Source organism: Sprattus sprattus (genome assembly GCF_963457725.1).
Source record: "Sprattus sprattus genome assembly, chromosome: 5".
Classification (NCBI taxonomy): domain Eukaryota; kingdom Metazoa; phylum Chordata; class Actinopteri; order Clupeiformes; family Clupeidae; genus Sprattus; species Sprattus sprattus.
In genome coordinates, this window is record NC_137924.1 from 22793341 (window position 1) to 22814035 (window position 20695).

Below are 20695 nucleotides of genomic sequence, written 5' to 3' on the forward strand. Positions count from 1 at the left end.
ATAGATTTATACTCTATCGCCTTTTTGAATAACTTTGAATACATGTTACAGATTTGATTGATTGATTACTTACTTTAAATATGTTGAAGGACGGTAGCTGCTATCTGTGAAATAATATTACGAAAGAATGATAAGCATCTGGCTGCGGCGTCATGAAACTCTCGTGAAATATCTAATCAGCTGCGATATTGCCATCCCATATTGTCATTAGCGTTCGGATTTATGTTAGGGCTTGTTCGGATATGTTCGGACTTGGGTAGGAGTGGTTAGGAGTTATTAGGACTTGATAGGATATTGTAAGCAATAGTTCGGATTTCGTTAGGAACTGTTTTGTCGTCCATTCGCTGGAAGGTATAAACTAAAAAGGGGCAAATGGGTCTGCCCGGCCGGGGGGAAAGAGGACTTTCCATGTTCCATCTCGATACCCCCTCCAGCATGTACATTTGCATATGTACCGCATTGCACCGCCAGCCTAAGAAACAAAACACTCTGTTCAGTCAACCATTATTGTAAAATGAATACCCGTCAGTGGTAATTGTGCTATTTTGAATAATCACAACACATGCAAATGTACCTGGAATAAAAGCACACTGGTGTCGGTGAAAACTCTCCAGGGAGGAGGACCCCCTACCACACCTAAGGATGTCCAGCTCCTTGCCACCCTTCTGGAGTGTCCCCACCTTTGTGTACAGTGCAACACCTGCAGGGTCTTGGAGGCACTCCAGGTGCTTCTGCTGCACTTCCCACACGTGGCACATGCTGTCATGGCTCACCAGACGCAGCCCTGTGGTGTCTGTGAGCTCCCACACAGATTCCAGGAGCCCTGAAATGCTGCTCCGCATCTCCTCCACTCCACGCGTCCTCCTCCTGCAGTGTCTCTTCATTTCCCCTGGGCTGATGGTGGCCATGAGCTGGTCTTCAGTGGGAGTATGTCCGCTGTGGCTGCTCTTCCACTCCGCTCTCTTGGCCTCCTTCAGGCGTTGCACATCCTCCTGGTCCCAGAGAAAAATGCAGGCGGAAAGCTTGGCACAAAAGGTGCCATAGAGAGGGTGGTGTTCCGTTGTGAGGCCGCAGTTAAAGCGCCTCATAAAATGGAAACTATCCAGGCGCACTGCAGACCTCCATGGGCGAAAGAGTTTCGCCACTGCAGACACACCTGTGAAAAACAACCATTCTTAATACCATAGACCAGTGATTTTCAACCTTTTTTGAGCTGCGGCACACTTTTTACATTTTCAAAATCCTGGGGCACACCACCAACCAAAATGACACAAAATGACACTTTAGCACATGTAACGTACTGGCTCTAAGGCCATGGCTCCACGAGCCCGGTTATTTTTGAAACCGGAGTTTTGCTCCGCGACCACACGAGTGGTGTAATAAAAATACTCTGTACATACGCAACCGTGGAAGCCGCCACCAGGTGACACAATGCACGTGTAATACACATGCCACAACCATAAGTGGCGATGTAAGGTAAAATGGGAAGGCTGTTTTAACCAATGAAAAGATATCGGGAAAAGAAATCACCAAATACAAACAACAATGGCGCGCAAGGACTCGTTTGTATGGACGGACAGCGAGGTAGAGTTGCTGCTAAACATCGCAAATGAATACAGAGTTCAGAAAATAGAAGAGAGTGTGGACTGGGAGACTGTGCAGTCCAAATATACTGACATCGCTGCTGGTCTAGGCGCCTTTGTTGTTGCATTAGGTTGAGCAACTGCGTGTGACAACCACATAATGCCGACAGCATGGCATTAAACAACATCCACTTCATTTTTCTAACCGCTGCTGTGTTTTTCCCGTTAACATCATTGCTGTGCGTGTGCTGAAGTGAAGCAGGCTCGCAGCTATGACGTAAACGGGAAAAACAATCACGGTTGCAGTGTCCACACGCACCCGGTGAAACCAACCCTGGCCGAAAACTCCACCCTGGACTCCGGTTTCAAAAAACCACGGTTTCAGGGTTCCAAAAGCGCGGTAGCATGTGGACAGGACATACAACCAGGAACATCTGTTCATGGTTTCAAAAATAACCGGGCTCGTGGAGACATGGCCTAAGTACGCCACATAGAATGGGAGACCACGCAAATTTCAATAATAATAAGGACATTTAATAGATTATAAAATTAGTTTAACATGACCTAGAAATAATGAAAGAAGTTAAGCCTTAAACATTATATAAGTGTGGTGTAAGTCAGTGTAAAGAAATAACGCAAATGTGGTGTGGATCAGTATAGGTGCAATCAACAAAACACAACGGATGACAAAAGCTGCGAGGAGGAGAGGGAGAACGCTATGCTGGATCCGTAGCCTTTTTATCCTCCAGCCAATCACGTGCACCTGAGCAGGGACAAGGACGAAACCAATAATTCAATCTGCCCGTGGTTTATATTGTTAATAATATAGTTTCTAAATGTATTTATACTCACTTAGTGTGAAACCTGGGCCTGTTTCGATGAACACAAGATGGATATCCTGGCAGGAATGGTAGAAAGACACACACGAAGCTCTTCCTCAACAGCTCTCAGTCTCTCTCTGTTTTTAGTTTTTATCGCAGTCAAGCTTGAGAAGCTCAGCTCACACAGATATGTGGTTGAAAACGGGAGCAATGTCAAAATAGCTTTGTTGGCTAGAATGGGGAACTCCTTGGCAACAGATAACCAAAAACTGTCCAAAGGAAGATCAGAAAAGTTTAGCTTTAAACCACGATCTTGTTTCAGCTCAATGAGTTCCTCTTGCTCCTTAAAAGTCATGTCCTTTCCAGGAACGGATGCTGAGCTGTATGGGTCCCTAACCCAGTCAAGGCATTCTGTGAAGGCTGAAGAGAAACTAGAAAATGCATTTCCTGAAGGAAATACCAGTGCATGAAATGCAAATGTTAAGAAAGGAAGAAGAAAAGAAAGAAGAGTGAAAGAAGGAAAGAAGAAAGGAAAGAAGAGTGGAAGAAGGAAAGACAAAAGGAAAGAAGAGTGAAGAAAGGAGAGAAGAGTGGAAGAAGGAAAGAAGAGTGAAGGAAGGAAAGAAGAGTGGAAGAAGGAAATAAGAAAAGAAAGAAGAGTGAAAGAAGAGAGTAAGAAGGAAAGAAGAGTGAAGAAAGGAAAGAAAAGTGGAAGAAGGAAAGAAGAGTGGATGAAGGAAAAAAGAAAGGCAAGAAGAGTGGAAGAAGGAAAGAAAAATGGAAGAAGGAAAGAAGAGTGGAAGAAGGAAAGAAGAGTGAACAAGAGTGGCTCTGGATGAAGAGATAAAGAGAGTGAAAATATTGAAAAAAGGAGATAAAAATGGAGTGAAGAAGAGAGATTGAGTGTGAGAGAAAGTTGACTGAGAGAGAGAGATGGAGAGAAAAAAATAGAGAATGGATGGTGTCTTAATCCTCCTAGTTACAGTTAAATTGAGAGGGACAGAGAGAGAAGAGGTTCCTTGGATTTGGCACAGGTGTCAGTAAAGCACAGGTGCAAGCCAGTTTAAAGACCCTATTATGATGTCATAATGGCCCAATGTAAGTCAATGGGAGAAATTTATATTCGTTTTTCTTTAATATCTTAAAAAGTATAACGTTTAGAAAAGTGAAAACTACATAGCATAAGTATCGTTTACAAGACCTACGCGACAAAGTTTGAATTAAGTTTCTACGTTAAGCGGTTCGGGCTGAATTAATCGCAGAAAAAGGTAACAAGAAGAAGAAGAAGCAGCCTAGGAATAACAATACAGGGCATTTCATGCACTGTAATAAAATGACAACTTCTCCTCAAGAGTTTTCAAATGTTTGCCAATCACCTCGCGAATTGCAGCAGTGTTGCCATATGTAGTTTCTCGGTGAGTGGGAACATCTCAAGGTTGCCACGCTGCACAAATTGTTGCCAGAGCTGCACCTTTGAACGGAATCCATTCATTTTATCAGTGCTTGTAAGCAGGTTTTCATTTCGGCCTTGCATCCGTGTGTTCATTAAGATGATGAAATATATCGGCCAGGTAAGCCAGCTTTGAACATCACTCATCGCTTGCAAGCAGCTTTGAGTAATGGGACCTCTCGTCTGTCAGAAAAAAAGTTCCTCTCGCAGCTCATACACACGGGCCAGCACTTTGCCGCGCGACAGCCACCGGACCTCCGTGTGGAGCATTAAGACTTTATGTTCCGCTCCCATTTCCTCACACAAAGACGCAAATAAGCGAGATTTCAAAGGTCGCGTCTTCACATAGTTCACTATGTGCTAGGGCTGCACGATTAATTTAATTTTAATCGCGATCACGATTTTGGCTGCCACGATTAAATGAGCATGATCGTCTGCAATTATGATGTTTAAAATGCGTGCTCGACATCCGTTATTTTGTCTTTTCAGGGTTTATAAAATACCTTGAAATCGTCCGAGTGACGGTCATTTTCATTAGGAAGCATTGGTGAAGCCTTCAAGCTGCCAATTCATGGATAACCTGTGATGTCACTACGTTTAAGCGCCGCCGTCATTGGTCGCAACACAGACCGTCAGTCACAACCCATAGAAAGTTAAAAATGCCCGGGATTTGTTGAGCTGTGGATGCGACAACAGTCGCGAAAATAAGCCAAAAGAAGCAATTTCATTGTAAATCTAAGGTTTTTATAAAGTGTAGGCTACTATCTGATAACACCGTGTGTGTGTGTTCAATGGCAGTGTCTGTGGGTGTCATACAGTATATAAGCCTGTTGTTTTGCGTGCATTTTCTGATTCTTTGTCTGCATCAGTCATACAGTATATAAGCCTGTTGTTTTGCGTGCATTTTCTGATTCTTTGTCTGCATCAGTTACTTCTGATTGATTCTGGCTGGTCCGGATTTGACAAGCAGGAGAGTCTCATATTCACTATAGTGGCCAGTACAGGTACTGGTGTCTTACTTCGGAATCAAAAGACTCGAGAGGCATAATTGAAAAGAGCTGGAAACTTGGTTTATTGTCACAGACAAGACAATAAGAGAAAGACCCGCGTAGTCGTTCTAATGATACAAAAGTGTGTAACGCCTTATATAGACCTCAGTTATCCTATAATACTATCTGTTCATTTCTTACTGGCTCTGGGCCAAGTCCAATCAGAATTATCAAATTGTAATATTCATAAAGGAGAAGACCTCCATTTACATGGCGACTAAGAGTCTAACTCCCTTTTCTGCACATCTAGCATTCTAAAAGACACCAGACCTTAACTTAATTTATTACAGCAAGCCTAAGCCAATTGTTCATGATACTAGCAGTGTCAAGACAAAATCTCCCTGACACGCGGTAGAACTCATGGCTCACATGAGCTCTTGGAATTTACAAGTCAAACAATACCTACAGTTTAACACTAACTAAAACTGCAGCCTACATCACGACAACCGTTTACCAAAACTCCTTTAAGTAGAAACTCCGTTAAGTAGCTACAGATGTGTTTGTATGGTGAAGACTGATATTAAATAACGAAGTAGGTAACATAGCTAGCAACAAGCAGGCTTTAGATTCCTCCGCTAGCAAGAAGCCTTTGCTTGCTAACTGTTGTAGCTACCTCTTCCTGCTGAGGTTTCAAAGTTGACATCAATCTTTGAATGTTATTTATTCCATGATCAGGGTGTTTTCACTGCTAGCTACAACACCAAAACAAGCAAAGGCCTCTTGCTAGCGCAGGAATCTTGAGGCAGTTAGCAGTAGGCTAGCTAGCAGCTAAACCAGGGGTCTTCAATGTTTTTCAGGCCAGGGACCCCCAAACTGATGGCGAGATGAGCAGGGACCCCCTACTATATAAATAACATTTTGTTTATAATATACTGGGCCTAGTGCCAAATAAACATAGCTACCCTGTTATTGTGTATTCAATACTAAGCTATTCAAATAATACAAATTTAACATTGAATTTAAAGGCACAATATGCAACAATTATGCTTCAGGATTAGGGTTAGGATAAGCAGTTTAACCATAAAATAACAGCTTAAAAAAAATTGGGGCGCTACAATGACTTCTAATATGGAGAATTGCGTCCGTGCCAATGGCATAGCAGGGTCGATAGGCATATAACTGCCTTCTGTAGTTTTGCCTGCCGATGCCCGCCGACCTGACTTTGATTACCTTCTGCCGATCTAGTAAGTTAGGTGGTGGGCTGGACCCCAGAATTGTGAATTTAATACTTACCGTCCAGCTGTGAAGCCCATTTTTTAAGGATGGATTCATAAAAATACACCAAACTGTATTTGCTTTGTTTCCACCTTTGTTTCGTGCACATTTGGCGAACATATCGTTGTAAAGTCTCTGTTTTTTGATTGGGCGAATTTTCAGGGCAACTATTTGAGACCGTGCGTTTCAATGAGAACAAGACGTAAGCAACCTCGGGTGTCGCTGTCTGGAGAAATAATTATTGCTGAACCTTACCAAATACTCTTCTCTCCAGGGGAGATTGCAACTGGAGTGACATATTTTAGATAAGGCACATTATCTATAATGTGTAATACATTATTACTGAATGTTAAAACACCATTTTCTCTACTTTAAGTCTTGGAGTAGGTGATGTTGCCTCATCTTTGCGTTTCCAATCATTTTCTATGGTTAAAAAGTCAATGACTTTCTTAATGTATGATAATGCAAATTAAGTTCCCATTTAATAAATAAATTCATTTTGTCAAGTGAGTAGTACAATTTTCAAATATAATTTGGTCAAAGTTCCTGCAGTGTGCCCATTCATGGCTGAACCTGCAACCCTGCAAAGAGGGGGAAGTGGCCAGAAATGCCCTAGAGGCTTTAAATCTTGAAGAAGACCAGGAATTGCCAAATGCTACATGCTGTTCACCAATGAAGCACACATTGAAAGAGCACGAAAGGGAAAGAAAAGGCAGCCAAGGACAGTGAAGGTTTGTACTCAGAGTATGATTTCCTTTTCGCCTGTATTATATGAGGTCTGTGTACCCAACAGGGTTTGAGCAAGTAACTCAAGACATTGACATGACAGAGATATGGTGTAGATGAAACTCCTTCATTACTGAGACATTAAGGTCCATGGCTTCCACACTGACACCTGCTTGAACCTCTTCAGTGATGTGTGAAATATTTAAGGCCAAACGCCCTCGACAGGCTGGTGCCACATAACCTTAATAGAAGTGACCCCTGAATAAAGCAAGGCACGGACAGTGATGACTGTTATTGGATTTTATTCAGATAATTTCCAAGATACAATAAATGAACATTATTAAAAAGAAACAGTATCTCGAAACCAATGTCTTACAAAGGGAACATGCAGTATTCCTTCCTTGTGTGACGTTGATTCGCAAGCAGTGGCGGCTCGTCCATAAGGGCGATTGGGCGACGCACTGCCTATGGGAAAAAGAAGAGGGAAAAAAAAAAAAAAATTATAATAAAAAAAAAATTCCTGATGTATAAATTCAATTGCACGACTACATGTAAATGTAAATTTCATATATTTTTTCTGTCGGATTCTACCACTAGACCGTCTTATCTGCCTCTGTATGTCATTGTCGAATCAGGTAACAGTCATTCAGTCAGCCTAGAGTCAAGATTCAAATGGCCCCGCCCCTTCAGGGCGATCTGGGACGAAATGAAAATCGCCCCAGACCTCTCCCATTGACTCCCATGTTAAATACGTTTTTTTTCACAAAACAGAGCTCTCAATGCATTCTCTATGGCTTCCGGGAGGGCTCGCCCCTCCAAGTCTAGTCATAAGTAAGCGACGCAAAAGGCTATGGTAAAAGCCAATGAGGACGTCACACAGCTTCGACAAAGGCATGTCAAGATGGCACCTGTTCAGCACAACAATTCTATCCGCTCTTTGACAGAAACTTCTTTTTAGTCAGCGTAATAATGAAGATAAATTGACCAAAAAAACAATTAGGACTTCCTAGACCAAAAGTATCCATTCAACAGTTTTCTACAAAGGGAGGGAAATTGGAACAAAAGAAAATCGCGGTCGTGAAGTGGCTAACGCGGTCTGTATTTCTATTTACCACTGTCACTTTTCATAGGTTTCACAGTGTGAACTATCTTTGAATATTTTTTTATGTGATGACTTATTTTGCTTTTGTAAGCCAATACTTTCAGTCAATAAATATCGTTGGTTTTGACGTATGTTGCCCCCTTCTTTATGTTGTTAGTGGACATATCATGTGTCCTGTTCAGCTATGTTACAACATACAACATTTGAGACGTGTGGATAACGAAAAAGTGGGATAATTTAATGTGGAGCCACATCATGTTTGCTTATGAAGGCTCCTGAATGTAACTTTCTTCCATAGCGTTCCACTTGTATCTTGCTACTCTAGCTATGTAGAAAGAGGGGAGATATTACTGTTGGTTGCTGCCAATAGTGGAAAAAAAGGTATTGCTGCATGAGTAAATCGGATAACTTAATGTACCTACTGAATAGGTCGCCTTAATCATAAAAAAAAAAATTGCCCCCCCTGAGAATTTTTTCAGGAGCCGCCACTGTTCGCAAGTAAATAAAAGAACAGTCCACTGGCTATATGACAATAAGTCAAATTAAGCCAGGTTAACAAGATGTGGCTTTTCATGGCCACAGGTCCACTGGCTCTACTTGATCACCTCAGGGTGGAGGTTTCTGGATTTCCCCACTCAGCTGCAATGTTTTTGTTCCTGAACGTAAAGGACTTCGTTAAAATATACTATAATATAGCAGGGGGATTACAACAGGGGTGAGGAACAATTCATTTTAAATGTTGTTTCAATTTCAATTCAATTTTTTTTATAAAGCCCCAAGGGCCGTACTATGGATACAAAAGGATTTTCCGCCAGCACTTTAGGCCTATATTGAACGTGGTCACCTTTACAACAGACCCCACCTTCACTAGATCCCCTGAAAATAACTTTGTTTTATTGCAACTGCAATTTCAAACATTGCTTTACAAACCATGTCATATTACATGTGAAACTGCATCACAGTAAATGCATTATATTGGCATGAGTTTGCTGTCTAAATGTTGTCTGTGTTGCCATGTGGTTTACTCCCAGCTGGTTGCCTCATATGCATGAAAAAAATAAACAATTAAAATATGAAAAAGCCTACCGAGAGGAAGTGGCATATATTGCACCAGTCAGATGGACGAGGGATCTGATGGATGTCATGTGGAGTCTTGTAGCCTAAGATGCTACCTGTAGAGATATTATTTGACATAAGTTAGTTCACAGAAGTGCTACGCAGTTGTCAATGTTTAAATTGTATGACTGTTGTAATTAAGCTCGTCGTTTGGACTAACGGGAGGAGAGACTTTGTCGGAGAAAATTGTTCAGTAGACGCCTATGGCCATGTTCATATGAGGAGAGGGGATCTCGCTTCACGTCTATTGTAATCAATGTTTCACACCCTATACTGACGAAATTAACAACATGTAGCCTTAAACAGGTTTCATTTATGACAAGAAAAATAGTCATGTGTTGCAATATCCACTCGAAGTTACACAATTCTTACCTCAAAGCTGTATCTCAGCTATTTTCCAGGGGCAGATGAAGTCGATGTGCATTTCCTGGTGTGACGATGCGTCACCGAGAAACGCAATTGGTTGAAATACCCCAATCCGCGGTTTTGATTGGACGTCATGCCGGAAAACTTTGATGATATTTTTGAGAACTTAATCGTAAAATACTATTAAATGTGCAACTTCCCGCGTTGGAAACAAACGGCTATATGTTTCTTATTATCTGGTTCAGCTTCCTTCAAAAAATTAGCTTCACAGCTGCAGGGTAACTATCAACTCGAGAACTAAGCAAGATAGACGGTCTCAGCCCACTGACTAAGTAGCTTATTTGCCGTCTTGCTTAGTCTTGTGTTGCACATGATTGATGTTTGACTGTGTAAGGACAGTCGTTGAGTAATTAGTTTGTCATAATGTCAAAGTCAGCACATTTCAAGAGATTTTGTTAGTTTTAGCTGCTAGCATACCTTTAGCGAATAGCTATTAATCCTTAATGCACCTTTAACATTTTTGAACAACAAATTTAACTTAACATTTTTTAATATTGAATTTAATTTAACATTTAACAACATGAAAGGTACAGGGTGGCCGTGCCACTGCCATTTATAAACCTACATATTGCAAACAACTCTAACAATTAATAACAACTTATTAAAATAATTCACAGATATATGTTTTTGTTTCATCATACATAAAAAAGGGACAGTGAATCCTCAAGCATCTGTCGATGGCACACATCCTCCCACATTAGTGAGATCTTCTTTTCAATAACTCCTGACTGACATGATCCAACGGATGACGGAGGAGGAGTCTGGCGCATGGAGTTGTAACTAAGAGTAACTAAGCTTATATTAACTAACAAAAAAAAAAAAGCAAGTTGTTAAGATTGTAGGAAGTAGCATGCTAACATTAGGTAGGGGGCTCATACACCTCGCAAATCCTCTCAGACTTATTTTTCAGTTACAATTAACGTATTTTGACCTTGTACAGTGTCTATTTCTTTTTTTTTTTTTTTTTTAAGCAAAAAAATGTCAAACTAACAATTTATAGTTACAAACAAGACCAGCTATGGAGTTTGGTCCGCCATCTTTTATTTTTGATCTTTGCGCTCTTTAGACTTGAGCAGAAACGTGATCTGATTGGCTAGTGCCTGTGCTGTCGTTTTTGCATGAAAGGTGTTGTGAGTGAACCGGTGCCCAGCTTGAGAGAGCTCCTGTGGGTAGCTGAATGTGTCGATTGGACTGAAAGATAACGTTTTCTCGATCAATTATGCGTTCGCTACAATATGTTGGATTTATGTAAATGTAAATTTAAAGGGAATAAATACTATTCTGATTCCGAAGACATTTACATTTCTGGGGGAAAAAAATTGGTTGAAATTTTTTTTTTTTTTTTTTTTAGAAATATATATATATAAAAAAATGTCTTATCAACCAAAGATTTCACGACCCCCCTGCAGTACCTCCGCGGACCCCCTGTTGAAGACCCCTGAGCTAAACAATTGCAAGCTGAAAACTAGCTAGTAGCTATGTTACCTACTGGCTGATAACATCGACTGTCACGGGAACTGTCTTTTTTCTGGAATAAATAAAGTGATCGTGGGTCATTTTCCACAATCACCACTAGTATTTAGTCAAAACAGATTTAATGGGTACCGTTACTGAGATTTGTCATTAAATATCAGTTTTTATATGTAACTAAACAGTTGTCGTGACTAGGAGACACTCCTGCTGTCACATTGGGACAAGTCAGAGAAGAGCCCGTCCTGCTTTGGTTCCCATCCACACAGTGCTAAAAGTATGAATTCCGAATGAGCAATCATCAGGCTCCGCGCTCCCAGTTAGTGAATTTCCTCACGTGGCTGCTAAAAGTTCCCGCTTGCAAAAACCTGAAAGCCCCTCGCGTGTGTGAGTTTTGTCACTAAAATGACACCATGTAGCTGCATGCTACATTTCCAACGGTATTTTGAGATACATTCACCCGTAACAATACTCACGTCAGTCATCGAGCCATCACGGTAGAAAGACAGCAAGCGATATCTTACTATAGACCATTTTTCTGACGCCTTCATTGCCCACAGTATTATTATTATTATTTATAGGATAGATACTTGATTAATCCCGTGGCGAAATTAATAACAGACGGTCACGGGTGTCGTGTGAAAGGTAGGCTTAATACCAGTCCGGAATTAGATAGATAGATAGATAGATAGCTGTATATAGCCTAATTAAATAGATAGATAGATAGATTGTTAGCTATATACAATGCCTGACAAAAGTCATGTCACTTATCCAAGTTGTAGGAACAACAGATAATAACTTGACTCGTAGTTGATCAATTGGAATCAGAAATGGATCATATGAAAGGCAAAGGCCTCTAGATTATGCTTATTATACCAACATAAAGTTGTGTATCATTAATTGAGTTGTATCATGTAATAAGGACAGACAGGTCAGATTGGGTTTGGACAAAAGTCTTGTCGCATACACAAAAATATATTTTTTTTAATTTTGAATTTTACTTTGATAACACAAGAATGCTACAATAGCATCAGAGCATAAAGTCATGGTGCCCTGGGGGAAAAAAACAATATCATATATGACTCAGATGAGCTTGGAGGACTGCATCCATACTGCATCCACTTTGATGAGGAGGCCGAAATATGAGAAGAAGCGCCATCCTGCTGAAGAATTTGCCGTCTCCTGTGGTTTGGAATGTAATCGCCATCAAGAATCCCTTGATATTTCAGGCTGCTGATGTTGCCATCCTCTCTGCAGATCTTTTGCACACCCCCATACAAACCATGATTTTTCCTCCACCAAACTTGACTGTTTTCTGGGTGAATCTTGGCTCCATGCGGGTTCCAACAGGTCTTCTGCAGAATTCGTAGCGATCGTAATGCAGTTTAATGGATGATTCATCAGGGGAAAAAAATCAACCTTCTGACACTTTTCCACTGTCTATCGTTTTGGCAAAAAAATGGTTTGGGGTTACAACCAGTATGGGTGTGCAGAGTGGATGGCAACATCAACAGCCTGAAGTATTAAGAGATTATTGCTGCCTATTACATCCCAAACCACAAGAGAATGTAAATTCTTCAGCAGGATGACGCTCCTTCTCATACTTCAGCCTCCACATCAAAGATCCTGAAACCAAAGAAAGTCAAGGTGCTCCGGGATTGGCCAGCCCAGACAAGACAAGAACATTATTGAGCATGTCTGAAGTAGGATGAAGGAGGCTTGGAAGATGAAACCAGTCCTGCAAGACTGCTTTCTTTGCCATTCCATACTTCATCAATTAGTTATTTGAGTAATTGCCGAGACATATGGATGCAGTCCTCCAAGCTCATGGGAGTCATACACAATATTATTTGTTTTTTCCAAGGCACCATGACTTTATGCTAGGGCTGTGCAATTAATCGAATTTTGATCGCGATATCAATTTTTGGTTCAAACGATCTCCAAACTCATATAATTGAATTGAAACGATTAATTTCCGTAATTCTGTCTTTCCCCAAAAAGCATTCAATGCGGCGAGAGGGAGTTAAATCTAAAAACTGGCGTGTGACATCACAAAGTTATATGCCACTAGCCGGAGGCGGGTCATGCCAGTGAGCCGCCAATCGGCAGCATCGACCGTTGATAGATGTTCACGACAGCACAGGCTCGAGCCAATCAGATCACGATTATGGTCACGTCTCAAAAGCGGAGCAAAAAAAAATAAAGATGGGTGACCAAACTCCGTAGATGGTCTCATTTGCACCTAAAAGTTGGTTGTTTTTACCTTATATTTTTTTAAAGTTACAGAGAAATAAGTACTGCACAATGTCAAACCCCCATTATTGTAACTCAAAAATATGTCTGAGAGGATTTGCGAGGTGTCTGAGCTACCTATCATTCACTTTGAATGGGGATCCGTCAACCTTGACGGTTCAACGCATTCCAACGCATAGCGGTTACACAACAAATACAATTTTTAACGGAAATTTCAAAGTTCCCAGTAAATAAATGAATCATGTTTTCAAACTTAGAATTAATCGTTTGAATAATCGTGATTTCAATATTGACCAAAATAATCGTGATTATGATTTTTCCCATAATCGAGCAGCCCTACTTTATGCTCTGATGTTATTGTAGCATTTTTGTGTTATCAAAGTAAAATTCAAAATTAAAAAAAATATTTTTGTGTATGCGACGAGACTTTTGTCCAAACCCAATCTGACCTGTCTGTCCTTATTACATGATAAAACTCAATTAATGATACACAACTTTATGTTGGTATAATAAGCATAATCTAAAGGCCTTCGCCTTTCATAGAAGCCATTACTGATTCCAATTGATCAACTACAAGTCAAGTTATCATCTGTTGTGCCTACAACTTGGATAGGTGACAAGACTTTTGTCAGGCACTGTATATATAAATAAATACATTTGATTAATTATTAAAGGTAGACCAAATACAATTTTAGGAGTTTTCGAATACAGTCCGATATTAGATAGATAGATTGATAGCGATATATATACATTTTATGAATTATTAAAGGTAGGCTAAATTAAAATTTAGAAGTTTTCAAATACGGTCCGGTATTAGATAGACATATAGCTATATATATTTATATTTATATATACCTTTTATTAATGAGTTATGTCAGGAGCTGACGGAGAGGAGCTAGTCCCTCGAAAAGGTTCATCATCTGTGGTCTGGAAGTGTTTTGGATTCAGGGCTAGCGATGCTAACCAAGAAAATATTATATGCAAAGAGTGCGTTAGAGTTGTGTCTGCTCCTCATAGTAACACAAACTTATTTAACCACCTAAAAAGCCACCACAGACCGCAGTATGACGAGTGCATGAAGGCTAAATCTAAAAATACCACACTGAATCCCCTTTCATTTCCAACCCAGAAAACCAATACAGCGACCCTCCATAGTGCAACAGTGTACCCATCCACCTCCCAAAGACACACTGAAATAACGGACGCGATCGCATTTCATTTGGCGAAAGATATGCGTCCTATAAATACAGTGAGCAACGAAAGCTTCAAAAAAATGATGAGGACACTCGATAAGAGATATGTGATCCCCTCCCGCAATTATTTTTCGAAACAGGCATTACCGTTACTGTATGAAAAACGTCGGGGGGAAATACAATGGGATGTCATAAGTGTAGAGTTTTTTGCGACTACTACGGACCTCTGGTCAAGTAGAACAACGGAATCGTACATGACCCTTACGATTCATTACATTGACGGCAATTTTGAAATGAAGAGTCAGTGCTTGGAAACGTCCTTTTTCCCACAAGACCACACTGGAGAGACAATTGCCCAGGGACTGAGGGAAGCGATGGCTTCTTGGAGATTGCAATTTTGAAATGAAGAGTCAGTGCTTGGAAACGTCCTTTTTCCCACAAGACCACACTGGAGAGACAATTGCCCAGGGACTGAGGGAAGCGATGGCTTCTTGGAGATTGCACGAGGAGAGACTTGTCTGCATCACAACAGACAATGGCTCTAATGTAGTCAAGGCAGCTTCACTAAATCATTGGACTAGGCTCCATCTGGCAATAGGTGAGTAAGATCATTAATAAAAAAAGAAACGTGAAAATAAAACATTAAAACTCTTCTAATGTTTTAATTGAACTGAATGATTTTCAAATTCTTTTTTAGAGAATGCAATGAGGGATAATCGAATTGACCGTGCAGTGGGGATCTGCAAAAAGATTGTGAGCAGTTTCTCTTACGGCTGGAGGCGGAAAAGGGAGCTAGCCCTGGCACATGTCAAGTTCGCTTATAATGCGCGTGAGATAGTGATGTGTCGTTCGTGAACGAGTCGTTCATTTTGAACGAATCCTTACAACGACTCGAGAGTAACGAGTCCTCTCAAAAAAAGATTTGTTCTTTTTCTCGTTCATGACCGCGCATCGGGATTGTTGCATTGGCTAAACCAAGGAAACAGAAATTATTCGTTGAATGCAGGTCACGTGAAGACCCTGTCGGAAAAAGAACGAATCATTTCTGTTTCCTCTAGCTGACTGTAGGCTACTGAGCCTATGCAGGTCACGTGGAAAAGGATCCAAAGACCCATATCCGGCAGATGAACGAATCATAGATCCAAAGACACGGTTTGCAAAAGAACAAATCATTGAATGAAAGACCCATATCCGGCAAAAGAACGAATCATTGAACGAAAGACCACTATCCAGCAGATGAACGAATCATAGATCCAAAGACACGGTTGGCGAAAGAACGAATCATTGACCCAAAGACATGGTTTGCAAAAGAACAAAACATTGAACGAAAGACCCATATCCGGCAAAAGAACGAATCATTGAACGAAAGACCCATATCCGGCAGATGAACGAAACGTTGATCCAAAGACACAGAGTCGGGAGGTGAACGATTAGGTCATCTGTCGGATGCAAGTATTTGGATCATTTTTCACGTGATCTGCATAGGCTCAGCATGGGAAGCTAGAGAAAACCGAAATGTTTCGTTCATTTTGACTGGGTCTTCGGATACGGGTCTTTGGATATTTTTTCACGTAACCTGCATATGCTCAGAAGAGGAAACAGAAAGGACTTATTAACCTCGTTCACTTTCGATTGTCTATGTTTAGTAAGACGTGAATGATATTTGTTCACAAGAAATAATTACAGGTTTAGTTATTTTAACTTTACATACAGTTCAGTGCAGCGTAATTGTTTGCCGTGATAATTAAATGCTTATGTGATAATAAATTACCATTTCATCCAAACTTTCATAATAGGCTACATTATTTGAATGCAGGAATTTCTTTTAAATTAGTATCTGCTGGTTTACATGCAGTAACCTCCATGAAAATATGATACGTGTTTGTAGTGGACGTATTTACGCCAGGGAATTGGCTATAAAATTTAAAAATGTTGAGCAGAAAACAATGTTAGGCACTTAAGTGAACATTGGAATTTATATAAAACAAGTGCAAAAATTAAACAACTGCTGTTCCCTGAATTCTCATGTTGTAACATGTAGTGTTTTAACTACACTTATTAGCTTTCACATATCTATGACACCATACACAACAATAACTCAAATATATTTCAAGGATTTCTTTCACTTCATTTCAGTTCACAAGTTCAGCCTAGCAGGCTCAATGACGGCTCTCCCAGACCTAGTTCTGAGAAGGGGAGTCTCTGCAGGTAAGACTGGAGGTGTCACGGCAGGCGACATGGGAGTCTGCTCTGTCATGCGCTTCTGTGGTGGTGTCCTCTCTTGTGTAGGCGTCTGTAGAGGTATCAGATGCATGCGGTTGCGTCTCACCACCCCCTGAGGTAAATCCACCAAATAAGATCTTGGAGTAGAGTGGTTCTGGATCACAGTTCCAGACGTCTTAGCATCGGTGACCCATACAGGTTCTCCTGGTGACAAGACACTGAGCATTTTTGCACGGTGACGCCTGTTGTAGTTTGCAGCATCTGACATCCCCTTCTCCTTTTCCTTCTGAGCCAGTGCGCTGCTGTCAGGCAGTGTAGGGCCCAGATGTGAGGGAACAGTTGGCACCGTGGTGCGTAAACGTCGGCCCATGAGAAGCTGAGCCGGGCTGTATCCATTCTGAAGTGGAGTTGCTCTATAAGCGAGTAGAGCAAGGTAGGGGTTATCTGCCTTCTTTAGAAGGTTTTTCACCGTCTGGACCGCCCGTTCTGCTTCGCCGTTGCTTTGCGGGAACCGCGGGCTGCTGGTGACATGACTGAACCCGTATGCAGCTGCAAACAAAGCGAAGGCCTGTCCAGAAAACTGAGGTCCGTTATCTGACATCATTACCTCCGGGATGCCATGGCGAGTGAAGATCGACTTTAGATGAGTGATGATGTCGTGGACCTGGTGTGAGATAAGAGTGCAATCTCAACATATCTCGAGAAGTAGTCTACAACAAGTAAGTACGTCTTACCTCCCAGTTCAAAGAGGTCTGCCCCCAATCTTTGCCATGGTCGGTCAGGGTGCTCTGAGGGCATGAGTGGCTCATTGTGATTGTGTCTCTCTTGTATGCATGTTCTGCATTTGAGTACCATGTCATTTATCTGCTGACCGAGTCCCGGCAACCATACAGACTGGCGTGCACGTGCTTTACATTTCACAACACCTTGGTGCCCTTCATGCAGCTTGGCTAGCACATCGTTCCGCAGTGTTGCAGGTATTACCAGCCGTGAGTCTTTTAGTAGCAAACCGTCTTCAACTGTGAGTGTGGCTCGCTCTAGCCAGTAGTTTTTCAGCACTGATTCTTGTTTTACATGCGCTGGCCATCCTTCTCTGCACAGCATCATGACCCGTGAGCAGACACTGTCAGCTTTGAGCTGCTCTTTCAGATTGTCTATGTATGAGGGACTGGCAGGCAAATTTCCCATGATACAGTCCACATATATGTATGTGCTCTCCATCAGTTCGTTTTCATCTGGGGACATACTCGCTTTCACAGGCGAGCGTGACTTCCCTGGCACATGTATGATTGTGTATGAGTAGCGCATGAGCCTCATTCTGAAGCTCTGAATTCTTGGCGGCAGAAGATCGAGTGCTTGGTGACTGAGATGATGTGGCCCAAAAAGGCCATCTCCCTCTTGGAGAATTCACACTTTTCGAAATTCAGGGTGATGCCTGCTTTCTCCACTCTTTGCAGCACAGCATGGAGTCGTGTGTCATGCTCGTCTTGGTCCCGCCCCCACACTAGTAGGTCATCAATGTGGCAGACCACACCCTCCAACCCCTCAATGACTTCCGCCATCATGCACTGAAAGTGTTCGGGTGCTGAGTTGATGCCGAAGGGAAGGCGGTTAAAGTGGAAGCGCCCAAAGGGTGTTATGAATGTGGTGTACCTGACTGACTCTTGAGCTAAGGGGATCTGCCAGAACCCCATGTTAGCATCCAATTTACTGAACACTTTTGCTCCAGCAAGCATTCCAAGGGACTGATCCACAGACGGCAGAATGTACTTTTCACGGCGCACATACGCATTCAAGCCAGTAAAGTCCACACACAGTCTCAGGCGTGAACTGTTTTTCTTTGGAACGACCACGATACCGGCACACCAGTCAGTTGGCTCCTCTACACGGCTGATGACGCCCAGCTCTTCCATTCGCTGGAGCTCTTCCTTGACTTTCTCCACCAGCGGCAGAGGAATTCTCCCAAGGGTTTTCAGTGAGAAAGGCACAGCATGTGGTTTTAGTTTTATGTGATATGCCTGTTTCACCTCACCTAATCCACTGCACAGTCTAGAGTACGTCGACTTGAGTGTGTCCAAATCTATGCTGTCAACACGTTTGAGCAGGCCAAGGGCTGTAATGGCTGGAAATCCAAGCAAGGGCGTGCTCAGTTGTTTGACCACATACACCTTCTGCATGGTCTGCTTGACTCCACTCCTCAGCTGCAGTCTGGCGAACCCTGACACATTCAGCGGAATCCGTCCCGGGCCAAGCAAAGGTCTCTCTGCTTTCTGGAGAACAGGCTGCTGTGTATCAGAAATTATTCTGTTCATATCAGTCTGTGAGACAGCAGTGACATCCGCTCCGGTGTCGAGTTTGAACTTGATTGTGGTGTTCTTTATTCCTATGTTAGCGGTCCATGCAGCTTTGTCAGACGTCACAGAACCCAGGAAGTAACTATCATCCTCCTCCTCCGTCTCAATACCGTCCACATGTCCGCCTGCACGACAGACACGCTGAAAGTGACCGTTTTTCCCACATGAATGACACTTTGCATCGTTGGCAGGGCACTCATGTCTAGGGTGAGGTGGGCCACCACATTTGTAGCACTGGGAGCTATGTGGATGTCTACTCTGGCTGCTGAAGTGTGGCTTTGCCTTTGCTCCATCACTTTTATATTTATTGAACTTGGGTTTCTCTCTTTGCTTTCTGCCTTCAAACACTCTGTCCACAGTGGCGGCATCCATTTGCACTACACTACTGGCATCACTCCTCAGTGTGTTTTGTTGCTTTTTTATTTCCTCTGATTGTCTTGCCATGTTAACGGCTTTTTCCAGGGTTAAATCCTGATCCATTTGCATGCCTACGGAGAGCCTTGCATCAGCCAGTCCCACTACAATCCTATCTCTGATTAGTTCGTCATGCAATGTCTTATAATTGCAGTGTTCTGCTAATGCATGTAGGGCAGTTACAAAAACGTCAACTGTTTCATTTGCCTCCTGGTTGCGCATGTTAAAACGGGCGCGCTCATACACGATGTTCTTTCTAACAATGAAGAACGACTCAAATCCGTCTCTCACTTTTGAATATACATGCTGGTCTGCATCACTTAGTTTTAAGCTTCTCAAGACGTCATCTGCGTCATCTCCCATGCAGTATATCAAGGTATTCACCTGATTGACTTCAGAGCTTGCAGACAGGTTACTTGCCTGACGGAATCTCTGAAACCTCCGAATCCATTTTGTCCAGTCGTTCGGCTTGGAAAAATCAAAGGGCTCCGGCGGTTGGATGTTAAACGTAGCGGTGGGAGTGTTAGCCGCCATGCCAAGGTTAGCTGTTTCTTGGTCCCGCTCGTTATCACTCATCTAACTTCACCGAACACTTCTTCCGAACTTTTCCCTACGTCCCTACAGTAGTACAACTTTTATATATCCTGTTTTAGCTACACAGCACTTCTGACACCATGTCAAGTTCGCTTAATAATGCGCGTGAGACAGACTGTGTACTAAGGTTGACATGTTTAATCAGATGCCCACTTCGTGTCTGACCCCCGCACCCCACATTCACTCCCTCATCCTATTGGTCCCAAGCCCAGGGACGGACTGGCCATCGGGCATACCGGGCGTTTGCCCGCTGGGCCGACGTGCAATATGGGCCGATAGTCCCGAATTGTTATTTTTAAATATTTCCCCATATAATGGTCTGACCGGCTGGCCCACGAAAGTAGTTCATGAGCGGCCCTATTGACACGGGGCTGGCCCAATCACATCCCCTGGGCTGACCCAACACCAACCCCTTTCGATTTGGACCTGCCTACATAATGCATTAGGACGGTAAACAAAGTCAGCGTGGCCCATGGCCTTGACATGCTTGACACGCGCACGCTAGTCTGCGGCCCATTGGCTGTCTTCTTTAGTGACTTGGGGCTCGTCCAATCATATCACCAAACACCTTCTACCTTTAGCTTGGTCGATGCACAGAAACGCACGTTTCATTAGAATACTCCAGTCCAAAATGGAGAAAAAGCGAAGAGGGGGAGCGGAGAAACTGCGAGATAAGAAGAGACTTGCTCTCGGTTCAAGCTGGCAT